General features: G+C 43.1%; 1 non-coding gene across 1 annotated transcript; it reads right to left on the bottom strand.

Moving 5' to 3' along the window:
* Positions 1-1,365: 1,365 nt before the first annotated feature.
* TRNAA-AGC (transfer RNA alanine (anticodon AGC)) lies at positions 1,366-1,437 on the bottom strand. Its single transcript has one exon. It is a non-coding gene; the product is annotated as a tRNA-Ala (tRNA).
* Between the last annotated feature and the right edge of the window lie 23,648 nt (positions 1,438-25,085).

Raw genomic sequence — 25,085 nt, 5'->3', positions numbered from 1 at the left:
GTATTTATCTAAAGAAAACAAAAACAGGGAATTCTCTGGTAGTCCAGTGGTTAGGACTCTGCACTTCCACTGCCGGGGGCCCAGGTTTGATCCCTGGTCGGGGACCTAAGATCCCACAAGCTGCAAGGCACAGCAAAATAAATAAATAAATAAGAAGAAAATAAAAGCAGTAACTCAAAAAGATATATGCACCCCATGTTCATTGCAGCACTATTCATAATAACCAAGATAGGGAAAAACCCTAAGTGTCCATCAGTGAATGAGTAGATAAAGGAAATGTGAGATAGATATATAGATATATAGATGTATAGATGTATAGATATATAGATATATTGATATATAGGTATATAGATATATAGATATATAGGTATATAGGTGTGTATATATATATATAGGTATATCGGTGTATAGATGTATAGATGTATAGATATATAGGTATATAGATATATAGATGTATAGATATATAGATATATAGGCATAGGTATATAGATATATAGGTATATAGGTATATAGGTATATAGATATATAGATATAGGTATATAGATGTATAGGTGTATAGATGTATAGATATATAGATATAGTTCAACCATTTGTGACAACATGGATGGAACTTGAGGGCATTACGCTAAGTGAAATAAGTCAGAGAAAGACAAACAAACACCATATGATCTCACTTATATGTGGAATCTAAAAAAAAAGCTCATAGATACGGATCAGAGATACGGAGCAGATTGGTGGCTGCTGGAGGCGGGGGTGGGGAGTGGGCAAAATGGGTGATGGAGGCTAAAAGGTACAAACTTCCCACTATAAACTAAATAAGTCTGGGAGGGAGACACAAGAGGGAAGAGATATGGGGATATATGTATATGTATAGCTGATTCACTTTGTTATAAACAGCAACTAACACACCACTGTAAAGCAATTATATTCCAATAAAGATGTTGAAAAAATAAATAAATAAAATAAAGTAAATAAGTCATGGAGATGTAACGTACAACACGGTAACTATAATTAGTAATACTTTGTTGCATATTTGAAAGTTGCTAAGAAAGTACATCTTAAAAGTTCTCATCCCAAGAAAAACAATTTTGTAACTAAGTGTGGTGATGGATATTTACTAGGCTTATTGTGATCATCTGACAATATATACAAATATTGAATCATGTTGTACACCTAAAATTAATATAATACATATGTCAATTATAAGTCAATTTAAAATTTGAAAATGAAACAGAAGTGTAACAAGACTAATGAGAGCAACATATAAGTACTTGGAGGCAAGATGATTAATTTTCCAGATTCTACAGGAAGGGCTGTGATGGCAAAGGAGAAGAAAAATATCTCTCAAAGAAAGACATGACAGAACGGAGATACTGGGGATTGAACCCAGGACGTCATGCACGCTAAGCATGCACGCTACCACTGAGCTATATCCCCACCTTGCACACTATCCTTCTCTTAAAGTACCTTCATGAAATAAAACGAATTTGTCCCCTTTTTAAAAACTGATCACAGTGGCGACCGGTTGGGGTTTTTTTTGGGGGGGGGGAGGTCGGTGGGTAGAGGGCACAGAGAGTGTGTAGGGGGCAGGTTCTGGGAATTAGGAATGAAAGGAAATTTACTTTTCTTCCTATGCCTTTTGTACTATTTGCGCCTTTTACCATACGAGCATTGCCTATTTAAAACAAATAAAGATGTAAAATAAAAGAGAAAATTAAAGGTTAAACAAAACCACTTTTCTGCAACAATGCCCTCATTTTACAGATGGAAATCTGGACCAAATAAGGGAAGGGCCTCCTCTGTCCACAAAACTTCCATCTCCCCAACCTCCCTCTGAGCCCCAGAATCCTTCGTTCTTCCCTGGGTTAAAGCACTGACCACGCCTTGCTGCCGTCGTTTCCATGCCTTGCCCACCTCTGTGCCCTCAGTACTCAGCTCAGGACATCCATTATTTTTATTCATCCTGCAACCAATATTTGTTGAGGACTGACAATTGTCCAGACATTCTGGTTAAGTGCCAGGAGTTCACTGAATAAACCCATGGTCAAAGTCCCTCCTGGCCTTGTAGACAGGGCTGCCACATACAGTCACACAGGCTGTGCACTACACAATTTCAAGAAGTGCCATTCACATAGACTATTATTTAACTTGTGTCCCCTGGATTTGTGCAGTGCACAACCTATCTAACTATATGTTGGTTAGTTAGGCTAGTTAGTGCCACATAACTATGTGTCCAATAGTCCAGTGGAGAAGATAAACAAAGCAGCATGTATTTCTTTTTATTGGAATCAGGGCAATGAAGGAAGAGAACTGGGTGTATGACAGAGAACAAAAGGAGGGAGCAATTTTGAGTTTCACATAAGCCATTCTGAGAAAGATATATTTAAACCAGAAATTATATTAGTTAGGAATGTTATTTAGTTGCTAGAAACAACTTAGTAGCTTCGACAAAACAGAGTTTCCTTTTTCCCTCATTCCATGAGAAGCCAGAATCAGCACAGGACTGATTTGACAGCTCCAGCAGTTATCAGGAGCCCAGCCTCCTTCTGTCTTTCTGCTCCACATTCCTTAACATGTGGCTTTCATTCTCAAGGGTGCCTCATGGTCCAAAATGGTCACTAGAGCTCCAGCCACCACATCTGCATCATAGACAACAGGAAAGGGCAAGGACATTAGAAAAATAAGGGACTACGCCCCCACCTATTTAAGGAGCTGAACAGGGGTCCCCAGACCCCAGGTCGCGGACCAGTCCACAACAAGCGAAGCTTCATCTGCCGCTCCCCATCACTGGCATTACCACCTGAACCATCCCCCCCTCCACCCCCCCACCCCCATCCATGGAAAAATTGTCTTCCACAAAACTGGTTCCTGGTGCCGAAAATGTTGGGGACCGCTGTTATAGAACATTCCACTTCTGTCTCATTGGCCAGAAGTTGGTCACATGAACATACCATACTGCAAGAGAGGCTGGGAAATGTAGTCTCTGAGGTGTTGCCCAGAGTTGTTACTAAAAAGGGGGAATTGTTTTTTGGTTTTGGGGTTTTTTTGAATTTTATTTTATTTATTTTTTTATACAGCAGGTTCTTATTAGTCATCAATTTTATACACATCAGTGTATACATGTCAATCCCAATCGCCCAATTCATCACACCACCACCCACACGAGGGGGAATTGTTATTGAGAGGCAATAAGCAGCCTCTGCTATGAACTCAGGAGTAACAGGAGTTAAGTGAAAGAGTTGGCAGGGAGCAGGTTCCAGGCAGAGGGAAGAGCAAGTACAAAGACTCCAAGAAGAGAAGGAGGTCAGTGTGTTCTCAGAACTGAAAGGAGGCTGGGACGGAGCACATCAAATGGGAGGAGATGAGGATCCAGGAGAAGGAGAACCCAGCCCCCTTCCACACATCTGCGAACCCAGGTGACAACCTTCCTCTCTGGTCAAAGCCGTGGAGTCAAACAGGCCCATGTCCCTATTCTAACTTCACTTCTTACTGACTGAGAACCCTTGGGTAAGTCTTTTAGCTTTTGAGCCTCTGTTTCCTTACCTGTAAAACAAAAATTACATAGGAACAGCCTATAGATTTATCATGTGAATTAAATGAGAAAATGTATGTAAGGAAGTTAGCATAGTGCCTAACACATATTTAGCACACGTTATTATTTATTGATTACATCCTTGACCAAAAAGATTCACGTAATTGTGACAGTCAACAGTCAAGGTTGTATCCCCAGCCTCCAACCAATCACCTGGCACATAGTTAGTGCTCAAAAAATGATAGCTGTTTCTATTGTGACTATTGCCAAGGACAGTAGACAGCTCATTAGAATTTCTTCCGGCCTCTTTCTTGACTGCTTGCCTCCATGCCAGCCAATCACAGATCTATCCAATCTTCAGGTTACCCACCTCAATAGCAAACCAGAAATGAGGGTGCCAGGGTTGGAAGTGCCACCCCAGGGAGCTAACAGACCCCCGGGTGCTTGGTTAGAGCCCCAACAGTCTCTCTCTTACTCAGGCTCTAAGAGTGAATCAGCTCAGCCCTGCTGCAGAAATGTTTACTGCACTGAACTTTAATAAAACCCAGGCTTAGACTCGAGGAACCATCGCCACTTATAACCTCATCGACTCTCTAAGCCTAGTTTTATTATTCCCCTTCTCGGTGAGGGTTGTATATATTTGGGGGCTGCGTTCCTTTCATAAATAAGTAAACATGTTGGTAAATACTAATTAGAGTCAACATTCATTAAGTGATTGGTATGGGGCCAGGGATGGTGCTGGGGCCTTGGCCTCCATTAGTTTACACCACCATCACAAGAACCCAATAAGGCTAGCACTCTAATAATCCCCATTTAACAGAGGAGGAGACCGAGGTGCAGAAAGATGAGGTCACTTGCCCCAAAAATGAGCAGAGTAGATGCTATGGAAACAGTCTGGTAGTTCCTAAAAAAGTTAAACATGTGGTTTGCCATATGACCCAGCAATTTCACTCCTAGGTATACACACAATGTGTGTGGGAAAAAAAAAAAAAAAGAAATTTAAGTAATTACTCTGATATTTTAGGGAAAATAAAATGCTTCAGGTACAATGCTAAACATTTTGTTTAAATATCTTTGTTTTTCCTTTTTCATGGAGATAAGGACATAGAAAGCCATCAGAGCACATTCTGAATGCCTATAATATCTAGTTAGATCCAGTAAAATAAATATTTTTTTAAAAAAAGAAATGAAGACATATATCTACACAAAAATGTGCCCAGAAATGTTTACAGCAGCACTAGTCACAATAGTCAAAAGGTAGGAAAAATCCAAATGTCCATCAACAGGCATATGGATAAACAAAATGTTATATATCCACACAATGGAATATCATTCAGCCATAAAAATGAATGAGATACTGATTCAGGCTGCAACATGGATGAACCTTGAAAACATGATGCTCAGTGAAAGAAGCCAGACACAGAGGCTACACATTGTATGAGTCCATTGATATGAAACATCCAGAACCGGTAAACCCATCGAGACAGAGAGCAGGTTGGTGGTTGCCAAGGGCTGGGGATAGAAGGGAATGGGGAGGGGCTGCAATGGGGTGATGGGGTTTCTCTGGGGGTGATAAAAATGTTCTGGAATAGATAGTGATCATGGATGTACAATTCTATGAATTTACTAAAACCCACTGAATTGTGTACTTTAATACGGTGAATTTTATACTAAGTGAATTATATCTCAATTTTTTTGAGAGCGAGGCAGAGCAGGAATTTAACCTCAAGGCTATCTGATCCGAAGTCTCAATTACCACGTTCTGAGAAGCTCATGTGGCTACAAACCCAAACTCCACTTCACTTCCTAAATACCTTCCTTCACTCAGTCCCCACTAATCAAGCTTCTAGAGTTGATGTCAGGCCAGGCAGGGAAACGCTAAGTGCCTGAACAGAGCCAATGATTTGGACACGCCAATAGGCCTTCATTTCTGCTGACCACCAGAGCCTGGGGCCGGCTCCTGCCAGGCCTGGGACCCACAGCAGCATCACAGACAGGCTGCATTAAACAATGCTTTATGGCATTCTCAGCAGTCAGCAAGTTAATCAAAACTGCCCCGAGTGAGGCCCGCTCCCCCTTTAATACCACCGAGCCAGTTCCAGAAGGAGGAGGCAAGATGGCTGGTGCTCGTACAGTTTGCTTCACTGATACAAAATAATTTTTCTTCTCCTGCAAGTCTCCTCAATTTCCACCCTACCCCTGCCCAAAGAAGACCCAAAGCAAAAGGCAAGATGGCTTAGCACAAAGGACACAGACTTTAAAGCTTGAGAAGTCTGGGGTCAGATCCTGGCTCTGCCACTTATGACAGAGTGGCCTCAAGGTGGAGCTCCATTTCTCCGAGCCTCAGTCTACCCACATGTCAAGTGGAGCTAATAACTTCCACCCTTTTCATGGTTATCCTGGGAACCAGGAGATGCTGAATTTGAATGTTCCAGCTTGCACTGGGGGCTCAGCGCATGGCAGCTGTTATTGTTAACTGTCTTCTTAGATCAGCTGGGTTATTTCCACATCATTTCCGCCAGCACACTGAATTGTGGGGATGGCAGCAAACATGGGGCCCAGGAAGTGTCTCAAAATTTCAGTGCACCTGGACGCTTGTTTACACAAAGACCCAGCCCCAGAGTTTCTGATTCAGGAAGGAGACTGAAGATGTTGCATTTATGATAACCAACTCAGGGTTTAAGACTTTTAGATAACGATTTTCAGTCCTGGCTGCACATTGAAATCACCTGGAAAAGGTTAGATTTCTTTTTTTTTTTTTTTTTAATGCCTAGACCCTACCCCCAGAGATTCTGATTATTGGGGTTTTTGCATGGCCAGGACATTGGGATTTTTTTAAGCTCCCAGTAATTGCAATGTGCAGCCAGGGCTGAGAACCCCTGCCATGAGCCAGGGCTTCTCACAGTGTGGTCCAGCATCACTGGGAACTTGTTAAAAATGCAGGGCTTCCCTGGTGGTGCAGTGGTTAAGAATCCACCTGCCAATGCGGGGGACACGGGTTCGAGCCCTGGTCCAGGAAGATCCCACATGCCGCAGAGCAACTAAGCCCGTGCACCACAACTACTGAGCCTGCACTCTAGAGCCTGCGAGCCACAACTACTGAGCCCGCGAGCCACAGCTACTCAAGCCCACGCGCCTAGAGCCTGTGCTCTGCAACAAGAGAAGCCACCGCGATGAAAAGCCCGTGCACCACAACAAAGAGCAGCCCCCGCTCACCGCAACTAGAGAAAAGCCCACGCGCAGCAACGAAGACCCAACGCAGCCAAAAATAAATAAATAAAATAAATAATTTTTTTTTTTTAATGCAAGTTCTTTGTCTGTCCTTCTCCAACCTACTGAGTCAGAAATTCTGGGGGTGGGATCACCGCACGGTGGTTTAATAAGCCATCTGGGAGATTCTGAAGCACACTCAAGCGTTAAGACACCCCACTACAAGGCACGGTCTCCCCTAACTTGCATGAGAATAAGAATCACTGGGCGGGAGTATCATTCCTAGACACCTTCCCACCCGGACTCTGACTCTCAGAGGCTGCAATAGGGCCTGGAAATGTGCATTTTTACCTAGCACCCCTTTCCTCTCCTGCTCGGTCTCCCAATGATTCCTACAGCCCCTGGAATTAAATCCAAAATCCTCTCCTCAGCCCATCCCTTCTGAGCCTCAGGCAAGTCAGGGCAACACTGGCTTAAAGAAATGCCAGGCAGGGAACTAGACACCCCACCCACCCCTACCTCCACCACCAGGCTTTTGCCTCACGGTCTTTATTGTTCTGTTACAGAGGCTGTTGAGAGCCCTGCACACAGTTTCCCTGAAGAGCTTCTCTAACTAAATAATTATTTTTACATCCAAACCAACATTACCTCTGTCACCTGTTTACTTAGACAATAACCTAAATCAGAGAATATTAAAATATATATATACACACCACACATATATATACATTTACATACCAGGCATGCATATACACACCACACGTGCATATGCATACAACATAGACATATATACCATACATGAATATGCATGCCGCATATACATGTGGCTCCACCTCCTAGAGTAATGAAAAAAAAAACAAAAATAAAGGGGACCTAATTAAACTTAAGAGCTTTTCAACAGCAAAGGAAACCATAAACAAAACGAAAAGACAACCTACAGAATGGGAGAAAATATTTGCAAATGATGCGACTGACAAGGGCTTAATTTCCAAAGTATACAAACAGATTGTACAACTCAATATCAAAAAAACAAACAACCCAATCAAAAAAATGAGCAGAAGATCTAAATAGACATTTCTCCAAAGAAGACATACAGATGGCCAAAAAACGCATGAAAAGATGCTCAACATCACTAATTATTAGAGAAATGCAAATAAAACTACACTGAGGTATCACCTCCCACCAGTCAGAATGGCCATTATCAAAAAGTCTATAAACAATAAATGCTGGAGAGGGTGTGGACAAAAGGGAACCCTCTTATACTGTTGGCAGGAATGTAAGTTGATACAGCCACTATGGAGAACAGTATGGAGGTTCCTTAAAAAACTAAAATTAGAGTTGCCATATGATCCAGCAATCCCACTCCTGGGCATATATCCAGAGAAAACCATAATTCCAAAAGATACACGCACCCCAATGTTCACTGCAGCACTAGTTACAATAGCCAAGACATGGAAACAACCTAAATGTCCATCAACAGATGAATGGATAAAGAAGATGTGGTACATATATACAATGGAATATTACTCAGCCATAAAAAGAATGAAATAATGCCATTTGCAGCAACATGGATGGACCTAGAGATTATCTACTAGATGAAGTAAGCTAGAGAAAGACAAATATCATATGATATCATTTATATGTGGAATCTAAAAAAATGATACAAATGAATTTATTTACAAAACAGAAATAGACTCACAGACATAGAAAACAAACTTATGATTACCAAAGGGGAAGAGTGAGGGGGAGCGATAAATTAAGAGTTTGGGATTAACATATACACACTAATATATATATAAAATAGATAATCAACAAGGACCTACTGTAGAGCACAGGCAACTCGACTCAATATTCTGTAATAACCCACATGGGAAAAGAATCTGAAAAAGAACGGATATGTGTATATGTATAACTGAATCATTTTGCTGTACACCTGAAACTAATACAACATTGTAAATCAACTATACTTCAATATAAAAAATTTTTTTAATAAATAAATAATAAAATAAAATATATATATATACACACCACACATATATATACGTTTACATACCGTACTTGCATATGCATGCAACATATACATATATACCATATATGCATAATCATACCACATATACATATCCATGCCACACATGTCTATACATGCCACATATACATATACACACAACACATGCATATGCATACCACGTATACAGGCACATACCACATACATATATACATACTCCATACGCACTTACATATACCTATATATACCACATACACATATACATACCACACATGCATACACATGCCACATATACAGATACATGGCACACATACATATATATACCACGTACACCTACACATATGCCCACCCATAACACTTCCTGAATACCAGCTCCCGCCCCTGCCCTGCACACACGCACACCTCTCTCCCCAGCTGCCGCTCATACTCAGTTGTCAGAAGCTTTGCTCTTTCTGAGTCACTCTGGGGCCCAGAATATTTGCTGAGACCCTGGAACCCACAATCAGTGGGGGACAGACAACAGTCTCCTACCCAAAAGCTGCCCCCTTCTTCCTTGCCAACAGCTCCCCAGCCTTGTGCAGGATGGGATGGCCAAGCGCTCAGGGAAGGTGGCCCATCTCCAGGAGAAACTTCCAAGCTAAGGGGTCACAACCTTTCAGACCCAATAGCTCCTTTTTTATAATAGAAATATTTGTAATCCCCGCATTACTCCCCCAAAGGGAAATTCAAGGATACCTACACACATAATTTTTTTGTTAAATCAGAATAATGACCTGGTTGTAATATAAAGAAAAAATTAAAAGATATCTATAATAAAAATAATAGGCTTTTCAATATATAAATGCCCAGACACCACCACCTGGACGACATCAGGATGAAGCAGCCACATGCTTATAGCATGACTGAAAATCACCATAAAAGCAATGGCCACAAACACCGGGCCTGTGGGGAGTCCCTCAAACACCACCGAGCTGGTTGCCACCAGTGATGTGAGCTCCTGAAATAGAGAGGGAGCAACTCTTGTTAACGTTCTCAGCAAAACAAAGTACAGTCTTTCTTTGTTACAGTCTGTAGCTGCATCCCTGGAAAAGTTGGTCAACATTAAAACCCTCAAAGCATGTTGTGTTTATATGCAAAGTGGAGTTAGGTTCTAAGTTCAGATGATTATAATGAATGTCTAGAAGGAACACTTTTCACTAGGGGGACTGCTCCATGCATTGCAGGATATGTAACATCTCTGGCCCCTGCACTCTAAATGCCTTTGGCACCCTCTGGTCATTGTGACAACATCAATGTCCCCATGCATTTTCAAAAACACCCCCTGGGATCAGTACCATACCTGTGGAAAGCTACAGGTTCCAACAAGGAGACAGCCCTCTTGGTCCCTTCCTCCCACCCTTTGGGTTTTGAATGCTATTGTGTGAGGACATGATGCTTGGAACTTTGGCAGCCATCTTGGGGCCATGAGGTAAAGACTGAAACTTCACAGAGATATCACCTTAGTGCCTAACAATCATTGAGTCAATTCCCCAACCCTCTAACTGCCTGCTTCCAGACTTCCCATCACACAAATCAAATGCCTTTATTGTTTAAGCTCTATTATTTGAATATTCTCTGACTTGCAATGGAACACATCTTTACTAATAGAGGTAGACCCAACAGGTCAGCATGGGTGAATAAAACAAATATAAAAGATCCAGGCCATAAAATGATATGATGCCTCAGATTTTACTTTAAATACTCCCAGCAAAAACAAACAAAAATGACTTCCAGTTATAAGATGAATAAGTTCTGGGGCTGTAACATATAGCATTGTGACTATACAATCCTGTATTGTACATTTGAAAGTTGCTAAGAAAGTAGATTTTTAAAGTTCTCACCACACACACAAAAAAAAAACCTGTAAATATGTGAAGTGATGGATGTGTTAACTAACCTTATTGTGGTAATAATTTTTCAATATATACATATATCAAATCATTACATTATACACCCTATACTTACACACTGTTGTATGTCAATTACATCACAGTAAAGTTGTGGGGAAGGAATGGGATGGGATTGACAAGATTTTCTTTTAAGATAAATCTTGAGAAATCCCTCTAGAGAAAAAAATTTGAATTTTGGCTGTGGGAACAGATGAAACAAGATGGCAAACGTTGATAGCTGCTGAAGCTAGGCAATGGATATACTACACATAACGTACTGTATACGATTGTGAAAAGTATCATAAGCAAAAGGTGAAAATATATAATATTTTTAAAGGGTAATTTTTTTTTAAAGTTGGCTCACTTCTCTCCTGGAGCTTGGCTATAATTCTTATTTTGTTTTTTTAGAAGAATTGGAGACTATCCTGAGGGTTGAAATCTGCATCACAAAATGGGTCCCTGTAGATTTTATCATCTCAAGAGTACAGATTAGGGTAACGGAATATTAGAGAAGCTGAGAGACGTTATAGCCCCGTGGCTGAGCCCAATGGCTTGACAGCCAAAAGTTCAGGCTCTGCTATTTATTGGGTGTGTGACCTTAGGCAAGTTACTAACCTCTTTGAACCTCAGTCACCACCGCTGTAAAACGGGTTTAACAATAGTGCCCACCTCTTGCATGATCGTAAGAAACAAATGAAATTATATGTTTACTTAAGAAACAGTAGCTGCTGTGGCTATTATTTTACCTTTACTTCGAGTCTAAAGCCTGGACTCTCAGCCTTCCCTTGCCACCCAGGGAAATGACTAGGTGTTCTCAAGCTTTTAACCTGACTATACTTCTGAGCGCCCCCTACCTCCATTCTGATCTTATCTCCCCTCCCCTCCCCACCCCATTCCAGTATTAATATGGAGTGAACATTTATAATGTCAGGGACTGGGTTGGGCTCTTTACCTGGATTATCTCATTTAATCCATGATATTATTAGACCCATTTTACAGAGGAGGGAACTGAGGCTCAGAGAGGTTAAGGTCATACACCTCCCAGGTGGGCTCTGAAACCAAGTGTACCTGATTCCCTAAAGTTGGAGTCATTTTAAAAGTTCTCCCACCACAGGTACTGATGGGGCAGAATAAAGGTCTCACCCCAAAGACTGGCCCACATTTGGTCTCTACACACAGGTACCACCCAATTTTTTATACCCATTCTGCAGATAATAAAGCTGAGTCCTACGGTCTATCCCAGCAGCAGAGATGGACCACCTTGCTGATTTCCACATCTCATGAGCTGGGTGTGAAGCTCACATCTCTGGACTCTCCATCCAGTGCTCATTCCACTCCTCTCCCCACTCTACCTCCTACCCCTCAGCACTGACCCAATTCTGCACCCCAGGCCTGGGGAAGCAGGGGGAGTGACACAGTGGACAACTGGTCCTGGGATCAGAAGATGCAGTTCTGGCACCAATAAGTCGTGTGAACTTGGGTCACTAACTTCCCTTCTCTAAGCCCCAAATTCCTCATCTCACCCCAAACCCTACATCTGTGGTCATCTCAACAGCCCCCAGGGAGAGTCCCTCTCTCCTCTCACACCCTGACCCCCCATTCCTCACCCTCACCTTCAGAAGGTGGAGACACAAAGAGTCATAAAACACAAAGAAGCCTGCTCTTTGGAGCCCAAAGTTGCTGTCCTTTCAAGGACAAAGAGAAACAGACCTGCATTAACCACTTACACCTCGACCTCCCCAGAGCTGGGTGAGGAGCCATATCTGCGGGAAGCACTGCCACCCTGTGGTCACTAGGCTCCACTGCAGGCCACCTCCAGGGGCTTGCAAGAAGTCCGCCATCTGCTGAAGGGCTGCGATTCAAAAGGTGAAGAGGAAGGCACCGTTGGCCCGTAGGGGTAGCAAAATGCAACAAGGCCAGGAGGAGAGAGAGGGCAATATGGCACACTGGGAAGTGCAAAGGGTGTTTCCCTGCCGGGAACGCTCTTCCCCAAATACGACACACTCCCTCTCTCACCCCTCCAAGCCTCAGCTCACAGGTGTCGTCTCTCACCACCCTATTTAAAATGGCAATGTCAGCATGCCCCACAGCCCTGTGCTCTGTATTTCCCTGTAGCGCTCATCCCATCTAAGGGGCTACATGCTTTAGTGCCTTAGACCACAGGTCTTGCCAATTGTGTCTCCCCAACTAGAAAGTTCGTTCTAACAGGACAGGAAGTTTTGTCTGTCTTGCTGGCTGCTGTGTCCCCAGCACCTAGGATAGTACCTGGCCCATATCACATTTATTTTCAGTTGAATCAATGAATCAATGAATGAATGGGTTCAGTGGCTAAGGCAAGCCGCTAAGGCTCTCTGAGCCTCAGTGCCCTCAATTGTGAAATAAGGACAAAAACAATCCCTTCTTTATCTGCATCACAGGATTACAGTAAAGATCAAATGAGTTCCTATTCCGTGAGTTCTGTAGTAAGTTGAATGCGTCCCTCAAAAATTCACGTCCGGAGGGAGGGGCAAGATGGCGGAAGAGTAAGACGCGGAGATCACCTTCCTCCCCACAGATACAGTAGAAATACATCTACACGTGGAACTGCTCCTACAGAACACCCACTGAACGCTGGCAGAAGACGTCAGACCTCCCAAAAGGCAAGAAAATCCCCACGTACTTGGGTAGGGCAAAAGAAAAAAGAAATAACAGAGACAAAAGAATAGGGACGGGACCTGCACCAGTGGGAGGGAGCTGTGAAGGAGGAAAGGTTTCCACACACTAGGAAGCCCCTTCGTGGGCAGAGACTGCGGGTAGCAGAGGGGGGAAGCTTCGGAGCCACGGAGGAGAGCGCAGCCACATTGGTGCGGAGGGCAAAGCGGAGAGATTCCCGCACAGAGGAGCGGTGCCGACCAGCACTCACCAGCCCGAGAGGCTTGTCTGCTCACCCGCTGGGACGGGCGGGGGCTGGGAGCTGGGGCTCGGGCTTCGGTGCTAGCCGGGAGGGAGTCCGGGAAAAAGACTGCAGCTGCCAAAGAGGCAAGAGAATTTTTCTTGCCTCTTTGTTTCGCGGCGCGCAAGGAGAGGGGATTCAGAGCGCCACTTAAACGAACTCCAGAGACGGGCGCGAGCCGCGGCTATCAGCGCGGACCCCAGAGACGGGCATGAGACGCTAAGGCTGCTGCTGCCGCCACCAAACAGCCTGTGGGCGAGCGCAGGTCATTCTCCACACCGCCCCTCCCGGGAGCCTGTGCAGCCCGCCACGGCCAGGCTCCCGTAATCCGGGGACAACTTCCCCGGGAGAGCGCACGGCGCGCCTCAGGCTGCTGCAACGTCACGCCGGCTTCTGCCGCCGCAGGCTCGCCCCGCCTCCTCCATACCGCTCCCTCCCCCCGGCCTGACTGAGCCAGAGCCCCCGAACCAGCTGCTCCTTTAACCCCGTTCTGTCTGGGCGGGGAACAGACGCCCTCAGGGGACCTACATGCAGAGGAGGGTCCAAATCCAAAGCTGAACCCCGGGAGCTGTACGAACAAAGAAGAGAAAGGGAAATCTCTCCCAGCAGCCTCAGAAGCAGCGGATTAAAGCTCCACAAACAACTTGATGTGCCTGCATCTGTTGAATACCTGAATAGACAACGAATCATCCCAAATTTAGGAGATGGACTTTGGGAGCAGGATATATTAACTTTTCCCCTTTTCCTTTTTTTTGTGAGTGTAGATGTGTATGCTTCTGGGTGAGATTTTGTCTGTATAGCTTTGCTCTCACCGTTAGTCCTAGGGTTAGGTCCGTCCGTTTTTTTTGTTGTTGTTGTTTTTTGTTTTTTTTTTTTTGTTTTTTTTTTTTGGCTTAAAAATTTTTTTTTTCCCCTAATAAATGTTTTCTTAATAATTTTTTCCTTATTTTCTATTTTTAAAAAAATTTTTAATAAGTTTTTTCATATTTTTTATTTTAAAAAATTAAAAAATTTTTTTTCTTAACAAATTTTTTCTAAATAATTTTTTTCTTATTTTTAGTATAAAAAATTAATAAATCTATTTTTAAAAATTAAAAAAAATTTTTTTTCTTAATAAATTTACTCTTAATAATTTTTTTTCTTATTTTTTATTATAATTGCTTTATTTTATTTTATTTTATCCTCTTTTTTTCTTTCTTTCCATTTTTTCTCCCTTTTATTCTGAGCCGTGTGGATGAAAGGCTCTTGGTGCTCCAGCCAGGCATCAGGGCTGTGCCTCTGAGGTGGGAGAGCCAACTTCAGGACACTGGTCCACAAGAGACCTCCCAGCTCCACGTAATACCAAACGGCGAAAATCTCTCACAGATCTCCATCTCAACATCAAGACCCAGCTTCACTCAACGACCAGCAAGCTACAGTGCTGGACACCCTATGCCAAACAACTAGCAAGAGAGGAACACAGCCCCATCCATTAACAGAGAGGCTGCCTAAAATCATAATAAGGCCACAGACACCCCAAAACACACCACCAGACGTGGACGAACCCACCAGAAAGACAACATCCAGCCTCATCCACCAGAACACAGGCACTAGTTCCCTCCACCAGGAAACCTACACAACCCACTGAACCAACCTTAGCCACTGGGGACAGACACCAAAAACAACGGGAACTACGAACCTGCAGCCTGTGAAAAGGAGACCCCAAACACAGTAAGATAAGCAAAATGAGAAGACAGAAAAACACACAGCAGATGAAGGAGCAGGGTCAAAACACACCAGACCTAACAAATGAAGAGGAAATAGGTAGTCTACCTGAAAAAGAATTCAGAATAATGATAGTAAGGATGATCCAAAGTCTTGGAAATAGAATAGACAAAATGCAAGAAACATTTAACAAGGACGTAGAAGAACTAAAGAGGAACCAAGAAACGATGACAAGCACAATAAATGAAATTAAAAATACTCTAGATGGGATCAATAGCAGAATAACTGAGGCAGAAGAACGGATAAGTGACCTGGAAGATAAAATGGTGGAAATAACTACTGCAGACCAGAATAAAGAAAAAAGAATGAAAAGAACTGAGGACAGTCTCAGAGACCTCTGGGACAACATTAAACGCACCAACATTCGAATTATAGGGGTCCCAGAAGAAGAAGAGAAAAAGAAAGGGACTGAGAAAATATTTGAAGAGATTATAGTTGAAAACTTCCCTAATATGGGAAAGGAAATAGTTAATCAAGTCCTGGAAGCACAGAGAGTCCCATACAGGATAAATCCAAGGAGAAACACACCAAGACACATATTAATCAAACTATCAAAAATTAAATATAAAGAAAACATATTAAAAGCAGCAAGGGAAAAACAACAGATAACACACAAGGGCATCCCCATAAGGTTAACAGCTGATCTTTCAGCAGAAACGCTGCAAGCCAGAAGGGAGTGGCAGGATATACTTAAAGTGATGAAGGAGAAAAACCTACAACCAAGATTACTCTACCCAGCAAGGATCTCATTCAGATTTGATGGAGAAATTAAAACCTTTACAGACAAGCAAAAGCTGAGAGAGTTCAGCACCACCAAACCAGCTTTACAACAAATGCTAAAGGAACTTCTCTAGGCAAGAAACACAAGAGAAGGAAAACACCTACAATAACAAACCCAAAACATTTAAGAAAATGGGAATAGGAACATACATATCGATAATTACCTTAAATGTAAATGGATTAAATGCTCCCACCAAAAGACACAGACTGGCTGAATGGATACAAAAACAAGACCCATATATATGCTGTCTACAAGAGACCCACTTCAGACCTAGAGACACATACAGACTGAAAGTGAGGGGATGGAAAAAGATATTCCATGCAAATGGAAATCAAAAGAAAGCTGGAGTAGCAATTCTCATATCAGACAAAATAGACTTTAAAATAAAGACAATTACAAGAGACAAAGACGGACACTATATAATGATCAAGGGATCGATCCAAGAGGAAGGTATAACAATTGTAAATATTTATGCACCCAACATAGGAGCACCTCAATACATAAGGCAAATACTAACAGCCATAAAAGGGGAAATCGACAGTAACACAATCATAGTAGGGGACTTTAACACCCCACTTTCACCAATGGACAGATCATCCAAAATGAAAATAAATAAGGAAACACAAGCTTTAAATGATACATTAAACAAGATGGACTTAATTGATATTTATAGGACATTCCACCCAAAAACAACAGAATACACATTTTTCTCAAGTGCTCATGGAACATTCTCCAGGATAGATCATATCTTGGGTCACAAATCAAGCCTTGGTAAATTTAAAAAAATTGAAATCGTATCAAGTATCTTTTCCGACCACAACGCTATGAGACTAGATATCAATTACAGGAAAAGATCTGTAAAAAATACAAACACATGGAGGCTACACAATACACTACTTAATAACGAAGTGATCACTGAAGAAATCAAAGGGGAAATCAAAAAATACCTAGAAACAAATGACAATGGAGACACGACGATCCAAAACCTATGGGATGCAGCAAAAGCAGTTCTAAGAGGGAAGTTTATAGCAATACAAGCCTACATCAAGAAACAGGAAACATCTCGAATAAACAACCTAACCTTGCACCTAAAGCAATTAGAGAAAGAAGAACAAAAAAACCCCAAAGCTAGCAGAAGGAAAGAAATCATAAAGATCAGATCAGAAATAAATGAAAAAGAAATGAAGGAAACAATAGCAAAAATCAATGAAACTAAAAGCTGGTTCTTTGAGAAGATAAACAAAATTGATAAACCATTAGCCAGACTCATCAAGAGAAAAAAGGAGAAGACTCAAATTAATAGAATTAGAAATGAAAAAGGAGAAGTAACCACTGACACTGCAGAAATACAAATGATCATAAGAGATTACTACAAGCAACTCTATGCTAATAAAATGGACAACCTGGAAGAAATGGACAGATTCTTAGAAATGCACAACCTGCCGAGACTGAACCAGGAAGAAATAGAAAATATGAACAGACCAATCACAAGCACTGAAATTGAAACTGTGATTAAAAATCTTCCAACACACAAAAGCCCAGGACCAGATGGCTTCACAGGCGAATTCTATCAAACATTTAGAGAAGAGCTAACACCTATCCTTCTCAAACTCTTCCAAAATATTGCAGAGGGAGGAACACTCCCCAACTCATTCTACGAGGCCACCATCACCCTGATACCAAAACCAGGCAAAGATGTCACAAAGAAAGAAAACTACAGGCCAATATCACTGATGAACATAGATGCAAAAATCCTCAACAAAATACTAGCAAACAGAATCCAACAGCACATTAAAAGGATCATACACCATGATCAAGTGGGGTTTATTCCAGGAATGCAAGGATTCTTCAATATACGCAAATCAATCAACGTGATACATCATATTAACAAATTGAAGGAGAAAAACCATATGATCATCTCAATAGATGCAGAGAAAGCTTTCGACAAAATTCAACACCCATTTATGATAAAAGTCCTGCAGAAAGTAGGCATAGAGGGAACTTTCCTCAACATAATAAAGGCCGTATATGACAAACCCACAGCCAACATTGTCCTCAATGGTGAAAAACTGAAACCATTTCCACTAAGATCAGGAACAAGACAAGGTTGCCCACTCTCACCACTATTATTCAACATAGTTTTGGAAGTGTTAGCCACAGCAATCAGAGATGAAAAAGAAATAAAAGGAATCCAAATCGGAAAAGAAGAAGTAAAGCTGTCACTGTTTGCAGATGACATGATACTATACATAGAGAATCCAAAAGATGCTACCAGAAAACTACTAGAGCTAATCAATGAATTTGGTAAAGTAGCAGGATACAAAATTAATGCACAGAAATCTCTTGCATTCCTGTATACTAATGATGAAAAATCTGAAAGTGAAATTAAGAAAACACTCCCGTTTACCATTGCAACAAAAAGAATAAAATACCTAGGAATAAACCTACCTAAGGAGACAAAAGACCTGTATGCAGAAAATTATAGGACACTGATGAAAGAAATTAAAGATGATACAAATAGATGGAGAGATATACCATGTTCTTGGATTGGAAGAATAAACATTGTGAAAATGACTCTGCTACCCAAAGCAATCTACAGATTCAATGCAATCCCTATCAAACTACCACTGGCATTTTTCACAGAACTAGAACAAAAAATTTCACAATTTGTATGGAAACACAAAAGACCCCGAATAGCCAAAGCAATCTTGAGAACGAAAAATGGAGCTGGAGGAATCAGGCTCCCTGACTTCAGACTATATTACAAAGCTACAGTAATCAAGACAGTTTGGTACTGGCACAAAAACAGAAATATAGATCAATGGAACAGGATAGAAAGCCCAGAGATAAGCCCACGCACATATGGTCACCTTATCTTTGATAAAGGAGGCAAGCATATACAGTGGAGAAAAGACAGCCTCTTCAATAAGTGGTGCTGGGAAAATTGGACAGGTACATGTAAAAGTATGAAATTAGAACACTCCCTAACACCATACACAAAAATAAACTCAAAATGGATTAAAGACCTAAGTGTAAGGCCAGACACTATCAAACTCTTAGAGGAAAACATAGGCAGAACACTGTATGACATAAGTCACAGCAAGATCCTTTTTGACCCAGGTCCTAGAGAAATGGAAATAAAAACACAAATAAACAAATGGGACCTAATGAAACTTAAAAGCTTTTGCACAGCAAAGGAAACCATAAACAAGACCAAAAGACAACCCTCAGAATGGGAGAAAATATTTGCAAATGAAGCAACGGACAAAGGATTAATCTCCAAGATTTACAAGCAGCTCATGCAGCTCAATAACAAAAAAACAAACAACCCAATCCAAAAATGGGCAGAAGACCTAAATAGACATTTCTCCAAAGAAGAGATACAGATTGCCAACAGACACATGAAAGAATGCTCAACATCATTAATCATTAGAGAAATGCAAATCAAAACTACAATGAGGTATCATCTCACACCGGTCAGAATGGCCATCATCAAAAAATCTAGAAACAATAAATGCTGGAGAGGGTGTGGAGAAAAGGGAACACTCTTGCACTGTTGGTGGGAATGTAAATTGATACAGCCACTATGGAGAACAGTATGGAGGTTCCTTAAAAAACTAAAAATAGAACTACCATATGACCCAGCAATCCCACTACTGGGCATATACCCAGAGAAAACCATAATTCAGAAAGAGTCATGTACCAAAATATTCATTGCAGCTCTGTTTACAATAGCCAGGACATGGAAGCAACCTAGGTGTCCATCATCGGATGAATGGATAAAGAAGATGTGGCACATATATACAATGGAATATTACTCAGCCATGAAAAGAAATGAAATGGAGGTGTTTGTAATGAGGTGGATGGAGTTAGAGTCTGTCATACAGAGTGAAGTAAGTCAGAAAGAGAAAAACAAATACAGTATGCTAACACATATATATGGAATCTAAGGGAAAAAAAAAAAAAAAAAAGAGGTCATGAAGAACCTAGTGGCAAGATGGGAATAAAGACACAGACCTACTAGAGAATGGACTTGAGGATATGGGGAGGGGGAGGGGTGAGATGTGACAGGGTGAGAGAGTGTCATGGACATATATACACTACCAAATGTAAAATAGATAACTAGTGGGAAGCAGCCGCATAGCACAGGGAGATCAGCTCGGTGCTTTGTGACCACCTAGAGGGGTGGGATAGGGAGGGTGGGAGGGAGGGAGATGCAAGAGGGAAGAGATATGGCAACATATGTATATGTGTAACTGATTCACTTTGTTGTAAAGCAGAAGCTAGCACACCATTGTAAAGCAATTATACTTCAATAAAGACGTTTAAAAAAAAAAAAAATTCACGTCCACTCAGAAGCTCAGAATATGATCTTATTTGGAAATATGGTCTTTGTCGATGTAATTAGTTAGCACAGGGTCATCCTGGATTAGGGTGAGCCCTAAATCCAATGGCACATGGGGAAGAAGCCTGTTCAAAGACGGAGGCAGAGATGGGAGTGATGCTGCCTCTAGACAAGGAACACCTGGGGCCACCAGAAGCTGGAAGAGGCATGGACAGACTGTTCCCTTCAGCAGGAGCGTGGCCCCACTGACACCTCGATTTTGGATTGCTCACCTCCGGAACTGTGAGAGAATAAAGGTCTGCCGTGTTAAGCCACCTAGTTTGTCACACTTTGTTGTTGCAGCAGCCACAAGAAACTAAAACAGCTTCCTGTTTAACACGCTGGAAGGGGCGAAGCAGATGTCTGTGGTTGAATTACATGCATATCCTGTTCACCACAGCCCCAGTCAGCATGGATTCTTTATACGTATTTTTCTCTGGAATGTTTTCTTCTAAAACTAAAGGCTAGGGATTTCCCTGGTGGTGCAGTGGCTAAGAATCCACCTGGCAATGCAGGGGACACGGGTTCGAGCCTTGGTCCGGGAAGATCCCACATGCCGCAGAGCAACTAAGCCCGCGAGCCACAACTGCTGAGCCCGCGTGCCACAACTACTGAAGTCTGCGCGCCTAGAGCCCATGCTCCGCAACAAGAGAAGCCACCTCAGGGAGAAGCCCGCGCACCGCATTGAAGAGTAGCCCCCGCTCGCCGCAACTAGAGAAAAGCCTGCGTGCAGCAACGAAGACCCAACGCAACCAAAAATACATATAAAAGAAATAAATTTATAATAAAAATAAAGGCCTTTGCCTCATGCTGAATACAAATGTGCACATAGCCAATGAGTGCGGACGTCAGCCTGGGCTCCGCAGTCTCAGCCAAGGAGCGTAAGCAGCTCTTGCTGCAGGTGGTCTCCAAAAGAGGTGGCTCCTAGGGCGGGGGTTCCCCAATTGGTATGGCTCACGCTACGCCCACCTCTCTTTCTCCTGCTTCTCTTGGGTTTGGTGGACAATTCTGGCCCATCATGGAGTATCAGAGGTACACTGGTGAGAAAGCCAGACCTGATGGTGAAGTAAAGGTTTTCCACCAGCTCTTGGCTCCTCCAAGGAAATGGGTGTGTTAGTTTCTTACTGCTGCTGTAACAAGTTATCACAAATTTATGACTTAAAACCACATTTATTTATCATTTCACATTTCTGGAAGTCAAGAGTCTGAAAAAGGTTTTATTAGGCTAAAAGTAAACGTGCTGATAGAGCTGGTTCCTTGTGGAAGCCATAGGGGACAATCTATTGCCTTGACTTTTCCAGATTCTAGAAGCCACCCGCGTTCCTTGGCTCGTGGCCCCTTCCAGTCAGCAGCCTCCACACTCCGTCCTCTGCTTCCATCGTTACATCTCTTTCTCTGATTCTGACCCTCCTGTCTCCCTCTTTCCCTTATAAGGACCCTGTGAGTCCATGCCTCCCACCTGGATAACACAGGATCATCTCCCATCTCAAGATCCTCAACTTAATCACGTCTGCAAAGTCCCTTTGCCATGTAAGGTAACATTCACAGTTTCTAGAGATTAGGACGCTGGCATCCGTGGAGGTGGGGGACATTGTTTTGCTGAACACAGTAGTGAAGGGAGAAAGATGGTCAAGACCAGCCAGCAGTTTGGGTCAGATGGAAGCCTTCTGACATTTCCCATGGCCCCCCGACCATTCTCTGCCCAGCAGAGGAAAGATTTCCTCAATACATAGAACAGATCATGCCTCTGCCTGCTGTCAACCTCCCGTATCTTCCTGTCACTCAGAATAAAACCCAAACTTCTGACTACAAGGATCTACGGATCTAACCTTGGCCACTTCACCCGACCTCATGGCCCAACACTCTGCAGCTTGCTAACTGTGCTCTAGGCACTCTTTCCTTCTTTCTGTTCCTCAAACACAGAAGGTCACTCCCACCTCAGGCCCCTTGCACCTGCTGTTTCCATTGTGTGAACTGTTCTTCCCTCTCACCTTCCACCCAGGCACCTTCTCGTGCTGCAGGTCTCTGCTCACAGAGGCCCACTGTGACCACCTTATCCAAAGGACCCCCCCACCCATGCCCATTATTCCAATGTGATTATTCCATCACATTATTTTATTTTATTTTCTTCATAGCACTTATCACTATCTGAAGTCATCTCAACTATTTTATTTACTCGCTTACCTTCTGTCTGTAATGAAGGTAAGCTCCAGGAGATTAGGAACCTCACCTGCCTTCTTCGCTGCTGCATCTCCAATGCCGAGCACTGTGCTTGGCAAGTAAGAAGTGCTTGTTAATTGTTTGTTGTATCAACAAGTCTCCTAGGTAATCATACCTACAGGTATTATTACTACCCCTATTTTACTGAGGGGAAAACTGAGGTACAGAGAAGTTCTGTAACTTGTCCAAGGTCACAGAGCTATGTACTAGCTTCCTAGGGCTGCCGTAACAAAGTACCATAAACTGGGTGGTTTAAACAACAGAAGTTCATCGTCTCACAGTTCTAGAGGCTGCAAGTCCAAGATCAAGGTGTCAGCAGGCTTGGTTCCTCCTGAGGGCTGTGAGGAAAGGACGTGTCCCAGGCCTCTCTCCTTGGCTTGTGGATGCCATCTTCTCCCTGTGTCTCTTCACATTGTCTTCCCTCTTGCATGTCCGTGTCCAATTTCCCCCTTTTATTAGGACACCTGTCAGATTGGATTAGGGCGCACCCTCAATGACTTCACTTCAACTTGATTACCTCTGTAAAGACCCTATCTTCTAAGAGGCCACATTCTGCAGTCCTGGGGCTTAGGACTTCAACATATGAATTTAGGAGTGTGCGAGGACAATTCAGCCCATGAGAACTAGTATGTGGCATAGGCAGGATTCAAACCCAGGGCTGCGTGACACGACATCACTGCAAGAGAGAGGAAGGTGACTATAGTGGATGGGGGTATTGGTGGCCCCCACTGTCATGCAGTCTGACTTCTCTCGCTCAACCCCACCTGCTCATTTATAGCAAAACCCAAAGCATGGGGGACACCAGAGACACTGTCAGAATCAAAACATGAGATATCTGCCCAGAGACAATGCTAACAGGACAAAGAGATGTCTCCCCCTAGTGGGAGTCGCAGGAAATGCCATTGGGAGGAAGGAGAAAAGGGAGCCTTGTTCAGATCCCTCTTGAGTGAGAACTTGAAAGTGAAGCTGGACAACAGTCATGATGACCCTGGGGGGCAGGGCAGCCACTGCCGCTCAGCTCCAACTCTGGGCTCTGCAGGATGGTAGGGTCTCGGCTCCCAGAGAGGACATCTCCACCAGGGGACAGCAAAGGTCCCATTAATTTTCAAGCTACAGCCGCCATCTGGTCCCTTTGAGCTCCTCGTGGTGAGAGGCGAGCAGGCAAAGAAAGGAGCCGCTGTCCAGGCAGCAGGAATCACCTCTCGGATTAGTGGGAGAGGCAGGGCTGCCTTCCCACCAAGGGGTCGGGGCAAGGATGTTTAGCATCCACACGACTTCACCTGGGCACCTCGTGCCAGCTTCTGATAGTGTCTTAGTCAGTTCAGCTGCCATAACAAAGTACCACAGACTGGCTTTTCACCAACAGAAATTTATTTCTCACAGTTCTGGAGCCTGGAAGTCCAAGATCAGGGTGCCAGCAGGGTCGGGTTCTAGTGAGGGCGTCTTCTGGGTTACAGACGGCCGATTTCTCACTGTATCCTCACATGGCAGAAAGAGGAGGCTCTCTGGGACCCATTTTATAAGGGCACTAATCCCATCCCTGAGGACTCCACCCTCATGACTTAATCTCCTCCCAAAGGCCCCATCTCCTAATGCCATCACATTGGGGGTTAGGATGTCAACATATGAATCTAGGGGGACACAAACACTCAGTCCATGGCACGTGGGGAAGGGTCAAGTGCAGAAGCCACAGCCTGAGTAGGGGATGGTGACCTTGAAGATGAATATCTCCGTCAGTCCCAAGAAAACCCCTGAGGCCAGCAGGGGACACGGCCAAGGGCAAGGAGATGGAGAGTGAATAAGAGAGAACAGAGACAGCGAACGCCTGCTGGAAGCTGAGTCTCCCTCCCAGCCTCTTCCCTTCAGGAAGGGGGTGGGCAGACGCTGACAGGGAGCCCAGGACACAACGCAGACTCCAGTTTCATGGAAGACCATCCCAATACATGGGAGAAGTTCTAATCTCTTGCAATCATGCAGAAGGGATATATTAGGTGAAAAGAGTGAGAGTCCGTATTCATATCTGCTTGTAATGATTCTGCACCCAATTACAATGTGTTTTTCCCACACCACCAAGCAATTCTTTGACACCAGCTGTGTGTCCTACAATTCAACTCAATTCTGACACTCTCTACCTGGAGGTAGCACCAGGTCCCACAGGTGTGGACTCAGTCCTACAAGACCCCCACCCCACCCCAAGATACCAATGGTATATCCAGTTTGTCTCCTGTGCTTCTGACTGATCAGCTATACATTGGAGCTTCTTCATGTTCGATTAATTTGCTAGAGCATCTCACAGAACTCAGAGAAACAATTTGCTTACTAGGTCACA

The sequence above is a fragment of the Eubalaena glacialis genome, chromosome 13, assembly GCF_028564815.1.
Source record: "Eubalaena glacialis isolate mEubGla1 chromosome 13, mEubGla1.1.hap2.+ XY, whole genome shotgun sequence".
NCBI classification, from domain to species: domain Eukaryota; kingdom Metazoa; phylum Chordata; class Mammalia; order Artiodactyla; family Balaenidae; genus Eubalaena; species Eubalaena glacialis.
Note: the sequence above shows the minus strand (reverse complement) of the source record. Positions and strands in the feature narration are given on the sequence as shown.